Below are 21,018 nucleotides of genomic sequence, written 5' to 3' on the forward strand. Positions count from 1 at the left end.
AGAAGTATAATAGTCAAAGATCATGTATACTTTGTGATGAAAAGGAATTTCAAAATAAAGTTAATTTATTTCACATAATATATGTACAATAGTTCAGAATAAAAAAAGATATATAGGTGCCATGAACTTTATTTACAGACTTGTAGCTGCTCCGTGATTTTTTAAAAAGATTTTATTTATGTATGTATGTGTTTATTTATTTATTTATTGAGAGTGAGCAGGGGGAGGGGCAAAGGGAGAGAGAGAGAGAGAGAGAATCTCGAGCAGACTCTGCACTGAGCCCAAATGTGGGGCTCGATCTTATGACCCTGAGATCACGACCCAACTGAAACCAAGAGTTGTATGCTCAACCAACTGAGCTACTCAGGTACCCTGCTGTGTGATTTTTTTTATAGAGCTCTGTATGCTCTTCCTATGTAAAGTAGTCCAATTGAAGGCTGAGATGTTCTTTGTACCTGTTGTTAAGGTTAGGTCACAGAGCAAGCAGACACTAAATAAGTCTCCTGTTGAAATGCCGTCAGGGACTTCTTGAGATGCTTCACAGAACTTTCACATTTCCTAGAGCATGCTACAGAAAGCACCACTAGCACTGCCCTTACACCAAAAATGCCCATCTTCAAAGTCCCTGTTAGAACGCAAATATATTCAGGAGGCAGCCTATCCCCTTATCTCACCAGAATGTCAGTGCATCCTATGGCAGGTGCCAAATGACTAGCCTTGTATCAGTGCATTAAGAAAGGGCAACATTTATTTTAAAGATTCTTTTTTTTTTAATTTTAAGATTTTATCTATTTCTTAGAGAGAAAGAGAGCAAGGAAGGGAGAGAGAATCCCAAGCAGACTGTGCTGGGCATACAGAGCCAGACATGGGACTCGATCTCACCACCCTGAGATCATGAACCTAGCCAAAATCAAGAGTCAGATTCTCAACCGACTGAGCCACCCAGGCACCCCAAAGAGTCATTCTTTATTAAAAGAATTATTGTGAGGGAGTGGCGCCTGGGTGGCTCGCTGGGTTGAGTGTCTTACTCTTCATTTCAACTTGGGTCATGGTCTTGGGGTAGGGAGATTGAGCTCCTCATCTGGCTCCATGCTCAGCAAGAAGTTTTCTTGAGATTCTCTGAGTCTCCCTCTGCCCCTAACCCTGCTTGTGTGCTGTCTCTCTAAAATAAATAAATAAATCTTCAAAAAAAGAAAAGAAAAGAAAATTATTGTGGGCACAAGGGAAGAAAGGCACCAAAATGTATCAGGTACTTAATAAGTATCAGATTTTATCCTCATGTTTCCTGCTCAAGTAGATGTTATTTTTTCTTTCACAGATGAGGAAACATGCTCAGAGGATTTATTGACTTTCTGGTCAAAAAGCTAGTAAGTCTTGATCAGAATTGATCTGAATTGGGATTTTCCTAACTCCAGAGTGCTTTCTGCTATGTGATGCTGCCTCCCAATGTGCTCTGAATGCATTGATATTCTCAAGATAGAAACATAGAAGGCTTCAGGGCACTGATTTCCCTAGACTGGCTTTGTGACACTAAGGAATTTCAGGAGAATTTTCGTCATTGCTCTGTTTTGCTCTGTCCAAGAAAAAAGAAGTAGAGGCTGTCCATTAGAAAGCAGACTTTCCAGCAGGTGAAAGAAATCTAGCAGAAGAGCTGGATGGGCTAACAAAAATAATAACTTTAGAGTTGAGAGAAACGGGGTGATTTAATTTAGTCACATTCTCTGGTCATTATGCTAATTAGAAGAAATAAAAAGGGAAAACAGGAAGAGAAGGCAAATGAAAGGAGAGGTATTTTCCTATCCTTTCCTATACTTTTCCTATAATAATTATGGGGATAACCAAGAAAAGTGAAACTAGTTGCTATTTATAGTCCCATTGAGGCAAAAATCAAAATTGAAATTTCTTTGCTGGGCATCCCTGGTGGCTCAACAGTTTAGCGCCTTGGGACTTGGGTATGATCCTGGAGATCTGGAATCGAGTCCCATGTCTGGCTCCCTGTATGGAGTCGGCTTCTCCCTCTGGCTGTGTCTCTGCCTCTCTCTCTGTGTGTGTCTGTCATGAAAGAATAAATAAAATCTTAAGAAAAAAAAAAGAAATTTCTTTGCTGTGCCCTCTTTATGACTTGTCTTTTGAGGAAAAATCTATTTGACTGTATTTGTTTCTCCACCCAAAAAATAATAGAAAAAACTTTGTGATTCTAATAACTACTTTTATCCCTGTCCTAGCAGATAGCCAGCCCCTGGATTATATTTCTTCCTAATCCATGGTATCATATAGATGAACATATATATTATAATGAAAAGCTAGGGTAAAGCTTCACTTATTTGGACTCTAGTACTTCAAATTTATTTATTTATTTATTTTAAGATTTTATTTATTCATGAGAGACACAGAGAGAGAGGCAGCAGCATAGGCAGAGAGAAAAGCAGGCGCCCTCTGGGGAGTCTGATGGGGGACTCGATCCCAGGATCCCGGGATCATGACCTGAGCCAAAGCAGATGCTCAACCACTGAGCCACCCACATGCCCCCCAATTTTTTTTTAAATTTTTATTTATTTATGATAGTCACACAGAGAGAGAGAGAGAGAGGGAGAGGCAGAGACATAGGCAGAGGGAGAAGCAGGCTCCATGCACCAGGAGCCCGACGTGGGATTCGATCCCGGGTCTCCAGGATCGTGCCCTCGGCCAAAGGCAGGCGCTAAATCGCTGCGCCACCCAGGGATCCCCCCAAATTTAAAATAAAAAATCACTGTCATAGGTTGTGCTGAAATTTACATCACTGGGAATATGGATTCTAAAAAAAAGACAATGAAGTCATTGAACAAACAAATAGAGATATTCAGCTCATGTAAGGGGATTATTACCTGTAAGCAATTTAACACGTATTTCATATTTATTACTTCAGTCTGAATTCAGAACAAAAAAGTTGACTTTATTCAGTAAATAAACTCTTGTTTACATTACATTAAATAACAATTGAAAAAATCCCTAAGGGAATACTATACAGCCTTCAAGCAGTTTTTTTTGAAATACTGAAAGTAACAGGCTGAAAAGTAATTTCTGGAAGGAAGGATTTTGCCAAAAGGACGCAGAGAATTAGGGTCTAGAAAATATTCCTGGAATTGACAGGTAAGAAGTTTTTTGGTGACATCCAGAGGTTAGTTTTGGTAGTGTGGTATGAATGGAAGCAAAATTTCAGAGATTTAAAGATGAGGAAGTAGTAAGGAAATGAGGCTTCCAGAGAATATTTATTCCAAATATCTGTCAGAGAAATAAGGAGAAAACATATAGGAACAATAGGGGAAATGCAGTAGGTGCCAGCGAAGATTTTTGCTTAAACAATGAGAGACTTCTGCATGATTGAATGCAGTGGAAGATGACCACGTTGGAAAGGGATGGGAAGGAATAGTATTAAAAAGCTGGGTAGAAAAAGAAAAAAAATTTAATAAATCAGGTTTTGCAAGATAAAAACAAATTCTGCTCTTTGAAAGACAAGCGGAGAGAAGGAAAAGACAAGCTGCCCACTGGGAAGAACCACTTTAAAAGCACATATCTGAGGGATGCCTGGGGGGCGCAGGCAGTTAAACAACCAACTCTTCCTCTCCACTTGGGTCATGATCTCAGAGTTGTGAGATTGAGACCCAAGTTGTGCTCTTGCTCAGCACAGAGTCCACTTAAGAGTCTCTCTCCTTCTCCCTGTCTCCCTCCTCTCTCTCCCTAAAATAAATAAATAAATCTTAAAAACAAACAAACCCTACCTGATAAAGGATTGGTAACCGGAATATGTTAAGATTCCCTAAACTCAATAATAAGCAAACAATTCAGGAAAGAAAAAATAGGCAAAACATCTGAACGGACACTTTATAAAAGAAAACAGATGACACTTAAGTACACGAAAAGATGCCTGACCATTTTAGTCATTGGGAAAGTGCAAGTTAAAATTACAATGAGATACCCCTGCACACCTAGTAGAATGGCTTAAATTAATATAGCAGTAATTATAGCAACTGATAATGTCAAACGCTGGTGAGGATACAGAACAACTGGGATTCTTATATGTTGCTAGTGGGAATGCAGTGTGCTACAGCCACTTTGGGGAACAGTTTGGCAATTTCCTTTAAAGTTAAACTTGCATTCGCTGTATGATCGAAAAATCTTATTCCTAGGTATTTACCCAAGAGAAATGAAGACCTGGAAAGTAATATTTGTAGCAGCTTTGTCCACATTTTCCACAAACTGGAAACAAATCACAGTACACCTATACAGTGGAATGTTCCGCAGTAAAAAGAATCAAACTACTGATACATGAAACAAGGTAAATCACTCTGAAAAGCATTATGTTCTGTGAAAGGAGCCAAATTCAAAAGACTACATACTATATGATTCTATTTATGTGATATTTGGAAAAGGAAAAACTATAGAGACAGAAATCTAATCAGCGGTTGCCAGAGGAACTTTGTAGGGTGATAGAAATACTGTATCTCTTGATTGTTGTAACGATTGTATGCTGTATAAGTTTGTCCATATTCATACACATTAAAAGGGTGAATTTCACTATATATAAATTATACCTCTATCAACTTAAAAAGTCTTTTTAAGGCTGGATAGAGAATATTTCCTTGACAAGAGTAGGACACTTGAGCATGTAGATTTTTTTCTTGCTTTAAAGTATTGCATACATGGATCCATGGGTGATGCAGCGGTTTGGCGCCTGCCTTTGGCCCAGGGCACGATTCTGGAGACCCGGGATCGAATCCCACGTCGGGCTCCTGGTGCATGGAGCCTGCTTCTCCCTCTGCCTGTGTCTCTGCCTCTCTCTCTCTCTCTCTCTGTGTGACTATCATAAAATAAATAAAAATTTTTTAAAAATTAAAGTATTGCATACATACACGGTTCCTCTACCAAGGAGTCTCCTTTTACCTTATTTCCCAAATAACTCCTTATTCTCCTTGGGATTTCAGGAAAGCATGACTTCCCCCTGGAATGCTTTCCCTGAATTCGCAAACTAGGTTAATTTTTTCTACTATGTGTTCCGAATAGCACCCTTATCTAATCTCTCTGGCTGGGTGGGTCACACTCTATTGTAACTGCTTATTGAATTATCTTTTTCCCCCTTTATGCTGTAAGCTTCATGAGGGAAGAGCATCCTTCTTACTTAACTATTGTATCCTTGCATTTAGCACGGAACCAGGAAGAATATTTGTTGAATGAATGGGGACAAAGCAGAAGGTTTGAAATAGCTTGATGTGAAATTGAATATTAAATTGATAAGGGGTGATGGGGCACCTGGGTGGCTCAGTGGTTGAGTGTCTGCCTTCGCACAGGGCGTGATCCCGGGGTCCTGGGATCGAGTCTCGCATTGGGATCCCAGCAGGGACCCTGCTTCTCCCTCTGCCTGTGTCCCTGCCTCTCCCTGTGTCTCTCATGAATAAAAATAAAATCTTAAAAAAATTGATAAGGGATGAAAAAATGTGTAAGTTATCCCCCCAACTGCATCTCTGGTCCTGACCTCTAACCTAATGTTCCACCAGCATAATGCTGATTATCCTTGTGATATTTTCACATGGATGTCCTGCTGTTACTCTAGCCTTAATATTTCTAAGCAGAAGTAATTTTCCCCTTCCTCAATTTGATTCAAATGGAATTCTTTCCCTAGTTATTCTATTTCTGAAAGTAGTATCTCTATTTTTATAGACTTTCAAAAGAGAACGTTAGAATTGCATTAAGTTGTCCTTCTATTTGCTATCTTATCTAATTTGATATAAAAATGTGTAATTCCTTCTTTTATTATTTTCAGTTTTTTAAAGATTTTATTTATTTATTCATGAGAGACACATGGAGAGGGAGAATCAGGCTCCCCATGGGGAACCCGATATGGGTCTTCATCCCAAGACCTCAGGATCATACCCTGAGCTGAAGGCTCAACTACCGAGCCACCCAGGCACCCCTAATTCCTTCTTTTAAAATATTTTTCATTCTCGTTGGCTTTTCATTTCCAGTGATGTTCTTATAGAGCCCTGTCTGGGCAGAGAGGCAGGCACCAAACAAGGAAACACATTCAAATATGGAATTATGACTTATGGTAAGTACATGGAGGAACAAACAGAGTGCTTTAATAGAATTATGGGATGGGAAGGACCTAATCTCCCACAAAGGGAAACTCTTGTCAGAAGATCATTTAAGATCAGTACGCTTAGGCAAACAAGGAGAGAATGGGAAGAATAGAAATAACACTATACTGAATTGAAAGAGAATAATGTGCATAGAATTTGAGGTGGGAAAGAAATTGGTGTTCAGTCATAACCTGTTCCCAGAGCTGAAAGAAGACGATTGCTGGAAGGCAATGAGCAGTGGGGAAGAGTGGCATGGCGGACGCTTGAAAAGCACTTGGGGACCAGAGCATGCTGTCTATCATAGGCTATGATACAGGACTTGTATGCTATCCTTTCTACTGTGAAGCTACCGAAAGATTTTAATCAAGGGAATAACATAATCCAAAAAGTAATGCTAAGCAAGGAAATCATTAAACACAGCAGCATCTCTTAATATGCATTGATTGTAAACAAGATTAACAGTGATATTAAAGCCTAACTTGAGAAGATATGGAAACGAAAATACTAGATAACAGCAATAAACAAGATGAAAGGTAGGATGATTGGCTATAAAGCTTTCTAAGGCCCTTTTCTTTTTAAATTTTATATATTTATTCGTGAGAGACACACAGAGAAAGGCAGAGACATAGGCAGAGGGAGAAGCAGGCTCCCTGCGGGGAGCCCAATGTGTGACTGGATCCCAGGACCCCAGGATCATGCCCTGGGCCAAAGGCAGACGCTCAACCACTGAGCCATTCAGGTGCCTCTATTTTTAAAGATCTTATTTATTTATTTGAGAGAGAGAGAGAGAGAGAGAGAAGCAGACTCCCTACTGATTGGAAAGCCCCATGCAGGGCTTGATCTCAGAACCTTGAGATCATGACCTGAACTGAAGGCAGATGCTTAACCACTGAGTCACCCAGGTGCTCCAGCTGAGGCTCTTGGTTGTTCAAGGAAGAGTATAGATAAATTAACCTTAGACCTTCTAATATACATGTTAAAAATGTAAGGAGAATTACCAAAAGGATAAAAATATAATATGAAGACTCTAAACCAATGAGGGTGAAGAAAAAGAATAGAGAAAACCAGATCAACCTGATAGAAGGAATACAAGGAGGGGAAAAAAGAAGCCGAGAAATAGCACTGTCAATTAAAAAAAGTATCAGAATTGTTGTAATAACTCATGTCAGTAATTTCAATATATAAATAGATGAAAGTTGTCACTTAAAAATCAGAACTGCTCCTACTAGATAAAAGTACAAAAATGTAGCTATATGCTGTTTACCACAGACACAGCTAGAACATAAACCAATGAATGGGAAAATATTACCCCAAAAGATGTTAGTATGGTAATATGAATGCCAGACAAAATAGCCTTTAAAGTGAAAAGTATTGCTCAGAATAAATATTTTCTAAAAATAAGAGGAATAATAAAACAATGAAAGACTAATTCACCAAGGAGCTATAACAATTCTGAATCTGTATGTAACTCATAATATAAGGCAAAAATGTCATTGAAAGCATTGCAAGAAATCAACAACTCTTCAACTACATGGGAGTTATTTTTTTAACCCCATTTCCTACAGAAACAGAAAAACTGACGAAATACTAATAAGAATATAGGAGATATGAACAACACAATTAATAAGCTTAATTTAATGGAGATAGCTAGAATACTTCACTGAAAAGAGAGTACATGTACTTCTTAAGTATTTATAGAGTACTTATAAAATTTTACTGCAAAGCCAGTCTCAAGTAACAAAACGGTTGATATCATACAGACTACTTTTTTTTTTACTGTAATAGAACAAAACTAGAGATCAACAGCACAAAGCTCCATGCCACAATAGAAGGACTTTAGTTTCTGCCTTCAGCAGTTAGTTGGATGGTAGTGCTGTAGTGTCATTCGCTGAGATAGGAAGGTCTGAAGGAGGAAAAAGTTTCTAAGCTGGATGAAAATGAAGTTGGAGCAACGATGAGTAAGTTCAGGGATGTCTGGCCAACCTGATGAGCTATTGGGACAGATGTACCTCATCTGATTCACCAGCCATAGATGTAATGTGTCTGCGGTGACCACACTTCTTTTCAAAGAGCCCTCTTTCTATTTTGGGATTTTGTAAATTGGAGTTTGAAAATCATCTATTTACATTAATATTACCAATTAGTTGGCTATGCTGCCACCTTGTGGTTAAATTTAGGATAGCAGCAGATGTCTTATTAGATGAACTCCAGGAGTACACTTGCTTTAAATCAAAGAAAGTAAAGATTGGAAAACCATAGGTGTCATTGTTCAGAATACCGTCAAAGCTTAATACACAAAAAGTATAAAAATAGCCAATATCTATTGAATGCTTACTATGTACTAGGCACAATTGTAAGTTCTTTACACGCACGACCCATTTAATATGACTACCCTGTAAAGACTGTTATGCCTACTTGAAGAGGTTGGAGCATAGAAAAATAAGTAATTGACTTAAGCTGACATAGACACTAAATAATAGAGTTGAGGTTTCAAAATATATGGTAAAATTCTGCAACTCTTAAGCTTAAGTACAGTAAATATTGTTTAAATCAGGAAAAAATTTTAAATAATCTAAATATTTAACAATAAGGAAATGGCCCACAAACTCTAGAGTGTAGTATGAGAGAATGTTCACAGAGATTTTTAAAAAAATATTTTATTTATTCATTCATGAGAGACACACAGAGAGAGGCAGAGTCACAGGCAGAGGGAGAAGCAGGCTCCACGCAGGGAGCCTGACGTGGGACTCGATCCCCGGTCTCCAGGACACGCCCTGGACTGAAGATGGCGCTAAACTGCTGAGCCACAGGGGCAGCCCTCTTCACAGACATTTTTTTTTTATTTTTTTTTATTTTTTTGGTTTCAAAAGACATTTAATAGTAGTGAAAAAAACTTAATACCAAGAAATGACATTGGCAATTTTTCATGTTTTTTAGGCCTGGAATAATGGCATTTATTCTAAAAATAAAAGCTGTAATATTAGCAGAAATTAAATGTTGTAAACAGTGGAGTGTATTGCATGTAAGTCTTCTAGCCCTGCTAAACCAGTTTTTAAAAGTTAGGCTAACACAGTTCTGAATTATTCACGCTTATTATTATTATTATTATTATTCACATTTTTTTAATAAATTAATTTTTATTGGTGTTCAATTTACCAACATACAGAATAACACCCAGTGCTCATCCCATCAAGTGTCCCCCTCAGTGCCCGTCACCCACTCACCCCCACCCCCCGCCCTCATCCCCTTCCACCACCCCTAGTTCGTTTCCCAGAGTTAGGAGTCTTTATGTTCTGTCTCCCTTTCTGATATTTCCTACCCATTTCTTCTCCCTTCCCTTATATTCCCTTTCACTATTATTCATATTCCCCAAATGAATGAGAACATACACTGTTTATCGCTTCTCGGCCTTTTGGCTAAGATCAAGTGTAGTATCTGTTCTTATCAGTTCACAGACATTTTAAATGATATTCAGAGACTATATAAGAACATGGGAGAAATCCCTGGATGGCTCAGCGGTTTAGCACCTGCCTTTGGCCCAGGGCTCGATCCCGGACCGAGTCCCGCGTCAGGCTCCCGGCATGGAGCCTGCTTCTCCCTCTGCCTGTGTCTCTGCCTCTCTCTATCATGAATAAATAAATAAAATCTTAAAAAAAAAGGGAGACTATAATATGAAATATCCAGCCAGTATTATTCACACCATATTAGTTATAATCAATATGTGACACTCTAGCATGTTTTTTAATTTTTTAAGTTTTAAAAATTTACTTGGAAATAACTTCAAAATTACAGGGAGTAGCAAAAAATAAATGTAGTACAAGGAACACTTGTATACCCTTCACAAAGATCTGCCTACTGTTATCATTCAATCCTATTGTTTTATCATTCATTCATTCTCTCTCTCTCTCTCTCTCTCTCTCTCTCTCTCTCTCTGTCTCACCACACACACACACACGCACACACACACACAATGTTTTTTTCTGAATCATTTGAGGGGTAAGTTATATACATTATAGTTTTTTGCCCCTAAATACTTCATTATGGATTTTTGAAGAACAAGCTTTGCTAAACAGTTGTTAACTTCATAAAGTCGCATGGGTATAGTACTTTTTTATCCAATTTATTGCCCATATTCCACATTTTTTTTACTTGATCTAGTAATGTGCCTCATAGGTTATTCCCCTTCTAGAACAGGTTCAATTTTAGGGTCAGGGAGAGCATTTTTTAGTTGTCATATCTCCTAAATATGGAAGATTTCCCAGCCTTTGTCTCTTTTTTTTCTGACATTGACATTTTTGAAGTTTGTAATATGTCTGCACCTCCCACCTTTTTAGAAAATAGAACTCTTTGTTTATATTGATTATTAAGGAAACTACTTCTAGCAGGAATACTGCATAGATGCTATTGTAGACTTCTCATGGTATTACATCTGGATGTATGCGGTGTTCATCTGTTCCTCGTAGGAGATATTAATTTTGATCACCCAGTCAAGGTGGTGCTTGACTTCCCCACTATATGATTAACTTTTCTTTTTCTTTCTTACAACTACTAAAAAGTTGGGGAAGGGTGGGTGAGATGGTTTAAGACATGCAAATATCCTATTCTTCATTCTTCACCAAAATTTCCTCTAGATTTAGCAACTTTTTTTTTTTTTTTTAAGGATTTATCCATTCACCCCAGGGACAGAGAGCCAGAGACAGAGTATGAGTTGGGGGAGGGGCAGAGGGAGAGGGAGAGAAATCACCAAGCACACTCCCTGCTGAGTGAGGAGCTGGACATGGGGCTCCATCCAGGACCCTGAGATCATGACCTGAGCCCGAAATCAAGAGTCCATCACTCTTCTGACTGAGCCACCCAGGTACCTTTAGATGTAGCTTCTTTGATGGTTCTTCTTTTATCCAATATTTATTATGAAGTTTGCAAAATGATGATTTTCCAATTTGCTCCCTGTCCACATATACCAGTTATCCCCCACAAGGCTTCTTTATGATTTTCACGAGCCCTATACTCTTTGTCTTCATGGGCCCCTTTCTCCATAACCATTTTTTAAAATTATATTTTATGACTGTGTTTGTATAAAGATGAAAATGATCCAGGCTGGATTAATTGTTACTACATTTAGTTTTCTTTTGATTTCGTTTGTTTGTTCATTTTGTTTTAAGTAGGCTCCATGCTCAGCACGCACCCCAAAGTAGGGCTTGAACTCATGACTCTGAGATCAGGACCTGAGTTGATATCAAGAGTTGGACGCTAAACCAACTGAGCCACCCATGCACCCCAGTCTTCTGATTCCTTTTAAAAGAAATAAAAATCAAAACACTTTCATGGGCCTTTAAAAGTATCCCAGGCTTTGGGGCACCTGGCTGGTCTAGTCAGTACAGCATGCAACTCTTGATCTCTGAGTTTTGAGTTCAAACCCCATGTTGGGCCTGGAGCCAACTTAAAAAAAAAAAGTATCATGGGCTTTAGACACTGTGCATAATGGATAAGTTGGTTCTGGGCTCTCAGCATTCTGTTCTGAGTAAAAGACCTCCTTTATCCTTCATTTATCTATTTATCATCTATCTCTTAGTGATATAGGTGTAGGCTCCTAGATTGCTATTTTTAAAAAGTTTCTAATTCATTTTTACTTAGTTTGGTGCTTAAATTGTCCCAGATTTGGCCACTGGTAGCTTCTTCAAATTAGTCCCCAAGTCCTTGCAGCACATTCCCATAATCTCTTAGCACTTATTTTCTGGCATAATAAGATGTTCTGGGTTCCAATTGTACCTATCTTACCCCAGCCCCAGAATCGGCCATTTTTTGAAGGAGTCCAGGTTCTCTTGAGTGGAGAATGGTATTGGAAACCAAGATCTGGGCACTAGGCATGCTCATTGCTATTGGGTTGTATTTGTTTTTTGAAACTTTGAATAGCCAGATCAGGGAGATACAGGCATGTAAATATACATGGGCACATACATAAACACATATATACACACACACATATTCACATTTTAGAAATCATGAGTTCACATTAGTTTCCTTAAGTCCAGCCCATCTCCACAGGATTCTTTCTTGTCTTCCTCCATTCCTTTTTTTTTTTTTTTGTCTTCCTCCATTCCATACTTCCATGCCCCTTCTACAGTGAGAAACTTGGCTCTCAAGAATAGCAACACATTTACTCATTTGCTCAATCCTAGGTTATGTCTAAAATAGTTTCAGAATGCTTTGCCCATAACAGGACAATGAACAGCCTTACTAAAGAGTTAAGGATTTGTTTGCACTTTTCTCTCTCCACCCTCTTCAAAACTGGGATATATTGTGTTCATAAGTTCCTTGGGTTAGTTCATTCTGCTCAATTTTTTTTTCCCATTCACTGTGGTTATAGTAGTAATTTGAAATAAATTGCCTCCATTTGTTTCATTAGTTTTGCCTTCCCTTCTTATTGATTTGATTTTTGAATAAGTTAATATTTGATATTAACATACTTTAAAAGTCAAAACTATACAAAAAGTTACACTCAGAGAAGGATGACTCCCTTCTGTGTCCCTTCCATTCATTCTCCCACCCTTACTCCCTGTGGGAAACACACCTCACTGATTTCTAGTTTATCCTGCCTTTGTTTCTCTTTGTAATGGTAATGTGTATTTTCTTTTTTAAGATTTTATTTATTTATTCATGAGAGACACAGGGAGAGAGAGAGGCAGAGACACAGGCAAAGGGAGAAGCAGGCTCCACAAAGGGAGCCCGACGTGGGACTGGATCCCGGGTCCCCAGGATCAGGCCCTGGGCTGAAGGCGGCGCTAAACCGCTGAACCACCCGGGCTGCCCGATAATGTGTATTTTCTTATTATTCATTTCTCCTTATACAAAAGGTAGCATATTATATATGCTCTTTTGCTTTTTTGAAAAGATGTTATTTATTTGTTTGTTTATTTAAGGGGTGGGGGAGGAGAAGGCAGGAAGAGGAGCAGAGGGCAAGGGGCAAGTAGGCTACATACCCAGCACAGAGCCCAACACAGAGCTAGATCTCACAACTATGAGACGATGACTGAGCAGAAACAAGAGTCAGACACTTACCTACTGAGCCTCCCAGGCACCTCTGCATGTTGCTTTTTGCACTTAATATGTCCTGGAAATCGGGCAGTCCGGGTGGCTCCGCGGTTTAGTGCTGCCTTCAGCCCAGGGCGTGATCCTAGAGACCGGGGATCAAGTCCCAAGTCAGGCTCGCTGCATGGAGCCTGCTTCTCCCTCTGCCTCTGTCTCTGCCCCACCCCCACCCCCCATGACTCTCACGAATAAATAAATAAAATCTTAAAAATATATGTCCTGGAAATCATTCTAGATCAGTTCATGGAGATCGTCCTCCTCCTCCTTCTTCAGAGTTGTATAATACTCCAATGAATGGATGTACTATCGTTTTTGAAATAACCCTTTTCACTTAGATATTTAGGTAATTTCCAATATTTTGAAATTACAAATAATGCTACAATGTTCATGTGTGTTTTTGTGTTCTTGTTCATGGATATTTTTATATTATTGGAGTTGTAATTCAGGATAAATTTCTACAAGTGGGATTGCTGTGTTAGAGGGGAATTTTGTATATGGTTTTGCCACATTCCCCCAGTAATCTATGAGAACCTCTGCTTTCCTGTATCTTTACCAACAGAGTGTCCTGTCAAACTTTTAATTTTTGGTGGGGGGCGGGGTACCTGGGGGGCTCAGGGCATGATCCTGGGCTCCCCCATGGGGAGCCTGCTTCTCCCTCTGCTTATGTCTCTGCCTCCCTGTGTGTGTGTCTCTTATGAATAAATAAATTTTTAAAAATCTTTTAATATTTTGCCAATCTAGTGAGTGAGAAATACTTCAATGTGCTTTCATAATTTACATATCTTTTATGTATGAAGTTGAACATCTTTTTATATATTTAAAAACCATTTTTGTGTGTTTCTTTGTGAATTTTCTGTTCATGCCTCATGCCTCTTTTTCTCCATTTTAACGAGTTTTTTTTTTAAAGACTTTATTTATTCATGAGAGACACACCGAGAGAGGCAGAGACATAGGCAGAGGGAGAAGCAGGCTCCATACAGGGAGCCTGACGTGGAACTCGATCCCGGGACTCTAGGATCATGCCCTGGGCCAAAGGCAGGCGCTCAACCACTGAACCACCCAGGCTTCTCATTAAGGAGGTATTTAAAAAGTAAATTTAAAATCTTGGCCCTCTATTGGTAATACGTACTGTGATTATTATATCCCATCTTGTTATTTGTTTTTTGAGTTTGCTTACTATGTTTTGTTGTACAAAACATTGTTATGTTTATGTGGTCAAATTTATTAATGTTTTATTTTTCTTGCCTCTATATTTAAAATTATAGTTAGAAAGCCTTTCCCTGTACAGAATTTAAAGAGGAGTTCACCCAAATTTTCTTCTAGAACATGTATAGTATTTATTTATTTACAGTTAAAGCTCTGATCCACTTAGTGTTTATTCTTGTACATGGTGTGAAGAATGGATTTAATTTTACTTTTTTTCAAATGGCTCTCTTTTTAAAAGATTTTATTTATTTGTTTGTTTGTTTGTTCATCTGAGAGAGAGAGAGAGTGCACAGGGGGAGGGTCAGAGGGAGAGGGAGAGAGAGAATCCCAAGTGGACTCCATGCTGAGCACCGAGACTGTCCAGGAGTTCAATCCCATGACTCCAAGATCATGATCCAAGCTGAAAGCAAGAGTCAGTTGCTTAACCAACTAAGCCACCCAGATGCCCCATCAAATGGGTCTCATATTAAAAAACAAACCACTTAGAAGATAATTCTTTGAAATATGAGCAATTGATTTTTTCTTTTCTCTTTTTCTCTATTTTCCAAGTTTTCATCAATAAACTTTCTCTTTTTCTAACAGAGGAGGAAAAACTTCTGAAAAATAATACAAAATTGTAACAAGGACATTGGCATTTTGGAGGTCATGAGTCCCACTAACTTTGCTTTCATCCTCAGAACATGGATAGTGCCTACAGTTTTTATGGCATAGCTCAGGACTTCATTTACACTTTCTTGCCTTATTTCTATTGTGGATTTCTTGAGGTCAAAACTATTGATTAAAGTAACAGTGGCTGTGTATCTCATAAGTGCACATATACTTGCTGGGCAAAATTCTCCAATTTTTACTCGACTGTATATGGTAATTACTTTTACATGCCCTTGGACATTTCTGTTTATCTAACAGTGCCAAGTAAATAGTGGTATACTTATTAATTGATTCAGGTGTTCCAACTTGGACCAGAGACAGTGGCAGTAGATTTAATTTTATTTCTTTTTCTCCTTTGCCTATGCTCCAAACAATATTTTTCATATGTATATATTACAGCCTTAATAGAAAGATTGCAATTAATTAACACACTTTCACAGATGAGAGAACACAGAGACTTAGAAAGTGGAGGACATAGTTTTCAATGTGTTTTTTTATTCATTTGAGTTATTGAGTTATTTGTGTTATTTTATTTATTTTATCTTGCTCAAAATGAAATTTAGAAGTTTATTTATTACACTTTTCTTTATGCAAGAGTGAGATCTATAAAAGTTTTGTGTAGGTAATTTTTTAGTTAACTGTATCATAATCTCAATGTTGGTCAATTGGTGATAGATGTGATAGACAAGAACATGCATGTGTGTATTGGTATATAGAAGTTCAAATACATACACACAACCCATCACCAAAACTAACTGGACTGCTTGTTCCTCTTCTGCAAACCAAATCTAAATTTTATGTTTTGTTTATACTTTTCCTCCATGGCTTTTGCTGCTATTTATTCAAAGGTGATCGTATCCACAAAAAATTTTAGGGAGGAGGACACACAGTATGATTTATCCAGGGACTGGCACCCTTTTAGGAATGCCACTTTATGGTTGTCTTTGCCTGATATACTTTTCTCCTCATCCTCCTGGTAAGATCCTGTTTATCCTTTAGAAACTCTCTTCCTCATCATCATCTTTGTGTTTCTTTTTTTTAAAGATTTTAAAAAATTTATTCATTTATGAAAGACACAGAGAGAGAGAGAGACAGGCAGAGACACAGGCAGAGGGAGAAGCAGGCTCCATGTCGGAAGCCCAATGTGGGACTTGATCTCGGGTCTCCAGGATCACGCCCTGGGCCAAAGGCAGGCACTAAACCACTAAGCCGCCCTGGGATTTGTGTTTCTTGAGAGAATTAATTCATCCTCTGTACTGATGCCTGGGAAATACTAACAATTTGAGTTTGATCAGAAGAGGAGAGCCAGAAAGGAGACTTTAAGTGAAATGGTGTGGATAGAAACCCAGTGGGAGTGGGTTGGGGTCATAGTAGATGAAAAGTGGAGACAGCTGGGGCACCTGGGTGGCTCAGTCCATTAAGCATCCAACTTTTAATTTCTGCTCAGGTCTTGATCGTGAGGTTATGGGATCAAGCCCCACATCATGCTCTATGCTCAGCAGGGAATCTGCTTGAGATTCTCTCTCTCTTTCTCCCTCTGCACCTCCCCCTGCTCTCTCTCAAATAAAGAAATAAGTCATTAAAAAAAATAAAAAAGAAAGTGGAGACACCTAATTCAGGAAGTTTTGCTATGAATGGAAACAAGAAAAGGAGACAATAGGTGAAGGGAATATGAAATCAAAGAAGTTTTTTTTTCTTTTAATAGATGATATAAAGGTATGTTTGTCTACTGATGAGAATTAGTCAAAAGATGGGAAAAAGTTGATGATGAAGCACCAGAAAAAGATAACTGAGTGGTGCTTGAAAAGGCAAGAAAAGAGAGGATCTGGAACACAACTGGCAATGTTGGCTTTTGATAGGAACAGGAACTGTTGTTCCAATGTGAGAGAGGAAAGGCAGAGAGTGAGTTCAGGCACGGAAATATTGGTGTGCTTCATAGTGGGAAGAAGGGGGAAGGCCAGTCAGTTTTCTTTCTTCTACCACAATGTAGTTGAGTTCATCAAAACAAACTATGTGCTTACCATTACATATAAGGTACACAAAGGAAGTAAGCTACATAGTCTCTAGATAGTCTTGCCTAAGATACTGTTTTTTTTTTAAGATACTGTTTTAAGATCACTTGCCTTTTAACAAACTACTTCCAAATTTATGGGCTTAAAACAATTTATTATTTCTCACCATTCTGGAAGTCGGGTGGTTCTTCTGTTTCATGTGGTTCGGCTGAGGTGCGGAGAATGGTGGAATGTCCCAGATGGCCTCACTCTCATGGCTGGCAGTTGGTGCTGGCTGCTAGCGGGAAGCTTAGCTGGGGCTGTCAGCCTGCTCTTCTGCATGTGGCTCTTTCCACACAGATGCTTGGGCTTCCTCACAGTATGGTGGCCTTAAGGGAGAAGGACAGCTTACATGTTAAACTGCTTGGCTGTTTGGAAGGCATTCAATACTAGGGTAGTTTTCAGCTTTTGGGACCACATTTTAAAATTTACCCATAAAATCTATAGCTGGGAAGCCATATCCATAATTTGTCTTGTTAATTAAAACTGTCAGATAAGAATTCTTTTTTTAAAAAGATTTATTCATTTATTTTAGAGAGAGTGAGAGAAAGAGTGTATGGGTAGGGGGAGAGGCAGAGGGAGAGACTCTCCAAGCAGGATCCCCCAGGAGCATGGAGTGGATGCGAGGCTCCATCCCACTAACCATGAAGAGTCAGATGCTTAATGGACTGAGCCACCCAGGTGCCCCAAGTATTCTTTTTTTTTAATTTTTTTAAAAATATTTTATTTATTTATTCATGAGAGACACACACAGAGAGAGAGGTAGAGACACAGGCAGAGGGAGAAGCAGGCTCCATGCAGGGAGCCCGACATGGGACTAGATCCCGGGACTCCAGGATCACGCCCTGGGCCGAAGGTAGGCACTAAACCACTGAGCCACCCAGGGATCCCCTGCCCCAAGTATTCTTAACAATAGCAACAACAGCTGTGATTTTTCTCAGACCCAGAAAATAAGCAAAGCTTTATTTTTCCTTTGGTGACTTGCATCTCTTTTTCCAGGTAGATAAGTGCCACCTCGGGGTGTCTGGGTGCCTCAGTCAGTTAAACATCTGCCTTCAGCTCAGGTCATGATCCAGGAGTCCTGGGATCAAACCCTGTGTAGGGCTCCCTGCTCTGCAGGGAGTCAGCTTCTCCCTCTGCCACTCCCCCTACTCATGGTCTATCTCTTGCTCGTTCGCTCTTTCTCTCTCTCCCTCAAATAAATAAATAAATAAATAAATAAATAAATAAATAAATAAATAAAATCTTTTTAAAAAATGCCACCTGTCACCAAGACTCCTCTTCTTTTTCTGTGCACATGGCAGATTTATCCTGACTACAAAATTTTAAAGCCTTATTTTTTCCCCAATACCAGTTATGGCGTTTTTTGGATGTTCTTGTCATACAAAAAAAATAAGGGGAACATTGAAAAAAATGATCACCCACAGGGGAAATGAAGAGCTCTTGCTTCTGAACTCCATGGATATGAACACAGTCAATGTGAAATTATACTCAAAGCTTTGTGTTCCTGAGAGAATGGTGAAAAGGAGAGCTGAAAAAGTTGTATGTTCCTGAGTAAGAAACAGAGAAGTCAGGAAAATATAAAAGAGAGCTAACTGACTGATTTAAAAAAAAAAATGTCCTCCCTCTGCCTGTGTCTCTGCCTCTCTCTATGTCTATCATGAATAAATAAATAAAATCTTTAAAAAAATAGAAAATAAATTTTAAAAAATGTAGCTTCTAGGAAGAGCCACTTAGCCTCTAGAGTTTTCCATTTCAAAAACACCTGAATTGTAAGCTTTATAATTAATTTTAAAGGTCATTCTGTTTTTCCCTGGATGTATATCACAAAATTGCATACTAAAAAATACCCGAGGGGTGCCTAGGTATCTCAGTCAGTTAAGCATCTGCCTTCGGTCAAGGTATCGGGGTCCTGGGATTGAGCCTCGAGCCTCTCATTGGGCTTCCTGCTCAGTGGGGAGTCTGCTTCTCCCTCTCCCTCTGCTCCTCCCCTCGCTCTTGTGCTCTCTCACTCTCTCTCAAATGAATAAATAAAATATTTTTAAAAATACCTGAAATTGAATAGAAAGTTCCACTAAAAAAATGTCATTTTGGTCAGGAGGTGGTTGGTAGGGGAGACAGTCCATGTGATACTGTAGACCTTGGAGTATACCTGCATTGTTATGTTTACTAGAAATTATGGTTCTGACTTGGAAAACTTTATCTCTGCCACAGTTTCTGTATTGTATAACACTTTCCCTACTTTTTTTTTAAAAAAAGGTTTTATTTATTTGCTCATGAGAGACACAGAGAGAGAGGCAGAGGCAGAGGCAGAGGGAGAAGCAGGCTCCCTGTGGGGAGACCGACATGGGACTCCATCCCAGGACCCCAGGATCATGCCCTGAGCTGAAGGCAGATGCTCAACCACTGAGCCACCCAGGTGCCCCTCACTTTTCCTACTTTTGCCTGCAAAATCCCCTTTCCAGACCTTAGGATTTTCTTTCATATCTGAGGCCTCCTGCAGAGCATGTCTAATAAAACTTTCTAAAATGATGGAAATCTATATTTTCACTCTTTAATATAGTAACCTCTAGTCATATATGGTGATTGAGCGCTTGAAATGTGGCTAGTACAATGAGGAACAGAATTTAAAATTTCATTTAGTTTTAATTGCTTACAGTTAATTTTTGAATAGCGACATGTGGGTAATGGCTACCATATTGGACAGGACAGCCTGCTGTCTCACTTGTTGCTCACAAAATTCTGCTCACCTTTTTCTCTAGAATCTGAAAAAAAAACTGAGCTGCAATATCATAATTCAGTAATGGACATAGCGCTATCATAGCTTTTATTTGTAGTAATTTGATTAATGTCTCTATCCCTCGTTGGATCACAAGCTTCTAGGGGCAAAGGCTAAGTTTGTTTTTTCTTACTTTTATGTTATGCTCAGCACCTAGTCCAGTAGCTGGAATGCAATAGATGTTCAATAAATAAATCAGTACATGAATGAATTTAAAAATATCCATATACCTTTGGTATAAATGATGCCTCCACTATCTACTGTGTGTGTGTGTGAGAGAGAGACAGACAGAGAGACAGAGAGATAGAGAGAGATTTCTAGAGCACGATCTAAAGATGCGGACAGGAAAGCAAGGCCAGGTTATTACAGAGCATTACAGTTGGCTACAGAGTACTTTGGAATCAGAAAATTGGCTTTATTAACAATAAGACTCTTCTTAAGCATTCACTATAGGCCAGACAATATCCAAAGTACTTTATGTGAAGTATCTTATATAATCCTCTTAAGATGACCCTCGGAATAAGTACTATTATTACCCCCATTCACAGATGGCTCAGAGGAAAAGAGGAGTCACTTACCAAGGTAAGTAGTAGAGGAAGCATTTAAATCCAAGCAATCTGACTTTGGAGCCTACCTTCTTCACCACAATGCTGTATTGCTTTCTGTTTGATTGTGTCCATATGGTGACAGAAGATTAGTGACCTCAAATGTCTGCATCAAGCTTTTGTCTACATTTAAGCCTCAGTAAGGCAGTGTCTCCTGGAGGTTTAGGCCTCTTTCCAGAGGTGCAGGGGGAAGGAGGTGGGGGCAGAAGAACTGAGAATGATAGGATATGAAAATCTGCACAGGATTTCTTTTCTAAGCAACCAAACAAATGTTTCTACTTTTAGGGGTTTTTTTGCCTTATACATAATAAAGGGGAAATAAACCCCTTTCTTTAATAAAATGAAGGACAAAATAATCAACCCTCACTCCTCCAAATCTCTGTTCTAGTAAGAAAGGTCAATGAAAGCTTGAAACCTCGGAGTTACTTTAGCCTGATTGTCAATTCTAGTTTTATTTGGCTTTCTCTCCTCCCCTCCCCTCAACTCTATCACATACTTAGTGCTCCATACATAGTTGATAGTTGATA

General features: G+C 38.9%; 1 protein-coding gene and 1 pseudogene across 1 annotated transcript in view; both read left to right on the forward strand.

The window, feature by feature from the left end:
* Window positions 1-21,018, forward strand: part of NRG2 (neuregulin 2) — a 243,269-nt gene that overhangs the window by 31,725 nt on the left and 190,526 nt on the right. The window lies entirely within an intron of this gene.
* On the forward strand, window positions 9,510-9,618 carry LOC129514379 (U2 spliceosomal RNA; annotated as a pseudogene).

The sequence above is a fragment of the Nyctereutes procyonoides genome, unplaced genomic scaffold (genome assembly GCF_905146905.1).
Source record: "Nyctereutes procyonoides isolate TBG_1078 unplaced genomic scaffold, NYPRO_anot_genome, whole genome shotgun sequence".
Lineage (NCBI taxonomy): Eukaryota > Metazoa > Chordata > Mammalia > Carnivora > Canidae > Nyctereutes > Nyctereutes procyonoides.